A 6,586-nucleotide genomic window follows, 5' to 3' on the forward strand; every position below is an offset into this window, starting at 1 on the left:
GATATGATAAAATAATATTTTTGGTATGATAAAGATGCAAGATAAAATAAAGGCAAAGTAAATAGCAAAGGAAATAACTAAGTAGTAGGAGCTCAATATGATAAAGATAGACCCGGGGGCCATAGGTTTCACTAGTGGCTTCTCTCAAGAGCATAAGTATTCTATGGTGGGTGAACAAATCACTGTTGAGCAATTGACAGAATTGAGCATAGTTATGAGAATATCTAGGTATGATCATGTATATAGGCATCACGTCCGAGACAAGTAGACCGACTCCTGCCTGCATCTACTACTATTACTCCACTCATCGACCACTATCCAGCATGCATCTAGAGTATTAAGTTAAAAACAGAGTAAGGCCTTAAGCAAGATGACACGATGTAGAGGGATAGACTCATGCAATATGAAGAAAACCCCATCTTGTTATCCTCGATGGCAACAATACAATATGTGCCTTGCTGCCCCTACTGTCACTGGGAAAGGACGCCGCAAGATTGAACCCAAAGGTAAGCACTTCTCCCATTGCAAGAAAGATCAATCTAGTAGGCCAAACCAAACTGATAATTCAAAGAGACTTGCAAAGATAACCAATCATACATAAAAGAATTCAGAGAAGATTCAAATATTGTTCATAGATAGACTTGATCATAAACCCACAATTCATCAGTCTCAACAAACACACCGCAAAAAGAAGATTACATCGAATAGTTCTCCACAAGAGAGGGGAGAACATTGTATTGAGATCCGAAAAGAGAGAAGAAGCCATCTAGCTAATAACTGTGGACCCGTAGGTCTGAGGTAAACTACTCATACTTCATCGGAGGGGCTATGGTGTTGATGTAGAAGCCCTCCGTGATCGATGCCCCCTCCGGCGGAGCTCCGGAACAGGCCCCAAGATGGGATCTCGTGGATACAGAAAGTTAAGGCCATGGAATTATGGTTTTGGCTCCGTATCTGATCGTTTGGGGTACGTGGATATATATAGGAGGAAGGAGTACGTCGGTGGAGCAACAGGGGGCCCACGAGCGTGAAGGGCGCGCCTGGGGTAAGTAGGCGCGCCCCCTACCTCGTGGCCTCCTCTCTTGTGCCTTGACGTAGGGTCCAAGTCTCCTGGGTCTTATTCGTTGCGAAAATCACGTTCCCGAAGGTTTCATTCCGTTTGGACTCCATTTGCTATTCCTTTTCTTTGAAACCCTAAAACAGGCAAAAAACAGCAATTCTGGGCTGGGCCTCCGGTTAATAGGTTAGTCCCAAAAATAATATAAAAGTGGATAATAAAGCCCAATAATGTCCAAAACAATAGATAATATAGCATGGAGCAATCAAAAATTATAGATACTTTGGAGACGTATCAAGCATCCCCAAGCTTAATTCCTGCTCGTCCTCGAGTAGGTAAATGATAAAAACAGAATTTTTGATGCGGAGTGCTACTTGGCATAATTTTAATGTAATTCTTCTTAATTGTGGTATGAATATTCAGATCCGAAAGATTCAAGACAAAAGTTTAATATTGACATAAAAATAATAATACTTCAAGCATACTAACAAAGCAATTATGTCTTCTCAAAATAACATGGCTAAAGAAAGTTATCCCTACAAAATCATATAGTCTGGCTATGCTCCATCTTCACCACACAAAATATTTAAATCATGCACAACCCCGATGACAAGCCAAGCAATTGTTTCATACTTTTGACATTCTCAAAACTTTTTCAATTTTCACGCAATACATGAACGTGAGCCATGGACATAGCACTATAGGTGGAATAGAGTGTGGTTGTGGAGAAGACAAAAAGGGAGAAGATAGTCTCACATCAACTAGGCGTATCAACTGGCTATGGAGATGCCCATCAATAGATATCAATGTGAGTGAGTAGGGATTGCCATGCAACAGATGCACTAGAGCTATAAGTATATGAAGGCTCAAAAAGAAACTAAGTGGGTGCGCATCCAACTTGCTTGCTCATGAAGACCTAGGGCAATTTGAGGAAGCCCATCATTGGAATATACAAGCCAAGTTCTATAATGAAAAATTCCCACTAGTGTATGAAAGTGATAACATGAAAGACTCTCTACTATGAAGATCATGGCGCTACTTTGAAGCACAAGTGTGGTAAAAGGATAGTAACATTGTCCCTTCTCTCTTTTTCTCTCATATATATATATATATATATATATATATATATATATATATATATATATATATATATATATATATATATATATATATATATATTTGGGCCTTTTCTCTTTTTTTATGGCCTTTCTCTTTTTTTTATTTAGGCTTCTTTGGCCTCTCTTTTTTTCGTCCGGAGTCTCATCCCGACTTCTGGGGGAATCATAGTCTCCATCATCCTTTCCTCACTGGGACAATGCTCTAATAATGATGATCATCACACTTTTATTTTTCGTACAACTCAACAATTACAACTCGATACTTAGAACAAAATATGACTCTATATGAATGCCTCCGGTGGTGTACCGGGATATGCAATGAATCAAGAGTGACACGTATGAAAGAATTATTAATGGTGGCTTTGCCACAAATACGATATCAACTACATGATCATGCTAAGCAATATGACAATGATGGAGTGTGTCATAATAGACAGAACAGTGGAAAGTTGCATGGCAATATATCTCGGAATGGCTATGGAAATGCCATAATAGGTAGGTATGGTGGCTGTTTTGAGGAATGTATATGGTGTGTGTATGATACCGGCAAAAGGTGCGCGGTATTAGAGAGGCTAGCAAAGGTGGAAGGGTGAGAAACGTGCGTATAATCCATGGACTCAACATTAGTCATAAAGAACTCATATACTTATTGCAAAAATCTACAAGTTATCAAAGCAAAGTATTACGCACATGCTCCTAGGGGGATAGATTGGTAGGAAAAGACCATCGCTCGTCCCCGACCACCACTCATAAGGAAGACAATCAATAAATAAATCATGCTCCGACTTCATCACATAACAGTTCACCATACGTGCATGTTACGGGAATCACAAGCTTCAACACAAGTATTTATCAAATTCACAACTACTCAACTAGCACAACTTTAATATTACCATCTTCATATCCCAAAACAATTATCAAGCATCGAACTTCTCATAGTATTCAACACACTCATAAGAAAGTTTTATTATTAATCTTGTGTACCAAGAATATTAGGATTTTAAGCAAATTACCATGCTATTAAAGACTCTCAAAATAATCTAAGGGAAGCATGAGAGATCAATAGTTTCTATAAAAACAAATCCACCACCGTGCTCTAAAAGATATAAGTGAAGCACTAGAGCAAAATTATATAACTCAAAAGATATAAGCGAAGCACATAGAGTATTCTAACAAATTCCAAATCATGTATGGCTCTCTCAAAAGGTGTGTACAGCAAGGATGATTGTGTTAAACTAACAAGCAAAGACTCAAATAATACAAGACACTCCAAGCAAAACACATATCATGTGGCGAATAAAAATATAGCTCCAAGTAAAGTTACCGATAGAAGTAGACGAAAGAGGGGATGCCTTCCGGGGCATCCCCAAGCTTTGGCTTTTAGGTGTCCTTATATTATCTTGGGGGTGCCATGGGCATCCCAAATCTTATGCTATTTCCACTCATTGTTCCATAATCCATCAAATCTTTACCCAAAACTTGAAAACTTCACAACACAAAACTTAAAGTAGAAAATCTCGTGAGCTCCGTTAGCGAAAGAAAACAAAAGACCACTTCAAGGTACTGTAAAGAACTCATTCTTTATTTATATTGGTGTTATACCTACTGTATTCCAACTTCTCTATGGTTTATGAACTATTTTACTAGCCATAGATTAATCAAAATAAGCAAACAACACACGAAAAACATAATCTGTCAAAAACAGAACAGTCTGTAGTAATCTGTAGCTAGCGCAAGATCTGGAACCCCAAAAATTCTAAAATAAATTTCTGGACGTGAGGAATTTATCTATTAATCATCTGCAGAAAGAAATAACTAAATAGCACTTTCCAAATAAAAATGGCAGAGGTTCTCGTGAGCGCTAAAGTTTCTGTTTTTTACAGAAAGTTCAACAAGACTTTCCCAAAGTCTTCCCAATGGTTCTACTTGGCACAAACACTAATTAAACAAAAAAACACAACCAAAACAGAGGCTAGATAAATTATTTATTACTAAACAGGAGCAAAAAGCAAGGAATAAAAATAAAATTGGGTTGCCTCCCAACAAGCACTATCGTTTAACGCCCCTAGCTAGGCATAACAAGGAAGGATAGATCTAGGTATTGCCATCTTTGGTAGGCAATTCTTCAATTAGGCATCTACCATCTTTAGGGATTTCTTTATTTTTATTAATTATCAAACTTTTAGGCACAAGATCTAAAAATTCATTTGTAACAAATGGTTCCTTAATGATAGCAAAAAGATTGGGATGAATATTTATAGATTTGAGATCCGCATCCTTACTGTAGGATTCACCCTTATTTTTAGGAACGTACATAAGCTTCGCAACTTTAGTGGATGGACTTGGAGTATTCTTTACGGAAGAAAAGGCGGTTCCCAAGTTGGTAATGATATTCTCAAGTTTATCGATCCTAACGGAATCGTGATTTATTTTCTCATTAACTATGGGTTCCTTTTCTTTAATATCTTTCAAAGTAACTCCTACTTTAGATCCACATTGAGAGATTCGGCTGTGGATCTTTTTGTCCAAATTTTCAATTAGTTCTACAGTAGCAACCTTATTTTTAATAATTTCAAGCCTTTGCATTACATGCTCCAAAGTTAAGATAGTTCCATTAACCAAGAGAGGAGGTGAGCCAAATAAATCTAACATAGCATTATAAGAATCAAAAGTATGGCTACCCAAAAAATTCCCTCCGGTAATAGTATCAAGAACATAACGGTGCCAAGGAGTAATGCCTACATAAAAATTGCAAAGAAGAACGGAAGTAGATTGCTTCCTAGTAGATCTATTTTGAGCATTGCAAATTCTATACCAAGCATCTTTTAGATTTTCTCCCTCCCTTTGCTTAAAATTAGAATTTCATTCTCGGGAGACAACGGAGAAGATAAGGGACTAGCCATAATAACAAGCAAGCACTAACACACAAGCAAACAAAAAGCAAGCGGACAAAAAGAGGCAAATAGAGAAAGAGAGGGAGGATAGAGAGAGAGGGGGGCAAATAAAACGGCAAGGTTGAAGTGGGGGAGAGGAAAACCGAGAGGCAAATGGCAAATAATGTAATGCGGGAGATAAGGGTATGTGATGGGTACTTGGTATGTTGACTTTTGTGAAGACCTCCCCGGCAACGGCGCCAGAAATCCTTCTTGCTACCTCTTGAGCACTGCGTTGGTTTTCCCCGAAGAGGAAGGGATGATGCATCAAAGTAGCGTAAGTATTTCCCTCAGTTTTTGAGAACCCAGGTATCAATCCAGTAGGAGGCTACGCGCGAGTCCCTCGTACCTGCACAAAACAAATAAATCCTCGCAACCAATGCAAATAGGGGTTGTCAATCCCTATAAGGCCACTTACGAGAGTGAGATCTGATAGATAAGATAAAATAATATTTTTGGTATGATAAAGATGCAAGATAAAATAAAGGCAAAGTAAATAGCAAAGGAAATAACTAAGTAGTAGGAGATCAATATGATAAAGATAGACCCGGGGGCCATAGGTTTCACTAGTGGCTTCTCTCGAGAGCATAAGTATTCTATGGTGGGTGAACAAATTACTGTTGAGCAATTGACAGAAATGAGCATAGTTATGAGAATATCTAGGTATGATCATGTATATAGGCATCACGTCCGAGACAAGTAGACTGACTCCTGCCTGCATCTACTACTATTACTCCACTCACCGACCGCTATCCAGCATGCATCTAGAGTATTAAGTTAAAAACAGAGTAAGGCCTTAAGCAATATGACATGATGTAGAGGGATAGACTCATGCAATATGAAGAAAACCCCATCTTGTTATCCTCGATGGCAACAATACAATACGTGCCTTGCTGCCCCTACTGTCACTGGGAAAGGACACCGCAAGATTGAACCTAAAGCTAAGCACTTCTCCCATTGCAAGAAAGATCAATCTAATAGGCCAAACCAAACTGATAATTCGAAGAGACTTGCAAAGATAACCAATCATACATAAAAGAATTCAGAGAAGATTCAAATATTGTTCATAGATAGACTTGATCATAAACCCACGATTCATCGGTCTCAACAAACACACCGCAAAAAGAAGATTACATCGAATAGTTCTCCACAAGAGAGGGGGAGAACATTGTATTGAGATCCAAAAAGAGAGAACAAGCCATCTAGCTAATAACTATGGACCCGTAGGTCTGAGGTAAACTACTCACACTTCATCGGAGGGGCTATGGTGTTGATGTAGATGCCCTCCGTGATCGATTCCCCCTCCGACGGAGCTCCGAAACAGGCCCCAAGATGGGATCTCGTGGATACAGAAAGTTACGGCGGTGGAATTAGGGTTTTGGCTCAGTATCTGATTGTTTGGGGTACGTGGATATATATAGGAGAAAGGAGTACGTCGGTGGAGCAACAGGGGGCCCACAAGGGTGGAGGGCGCGCCT

The sequence above is a fragment of the Triticum dicoccoides genome, chromosome 7A (assembly GCF_002162155.2).
Source record: "Triticum dicoccoides isolate Atlit2015 ecotype Zavitan chromosome 7A, WEW_v2.0, whole genome shotgun sequence".
Lineage (NCBI taxonomy): Eukaryota > Viridiplantae > Streptophyta > Magnoliopsida > Poales > Poaceae > Triticum > Triticum dicoccoides.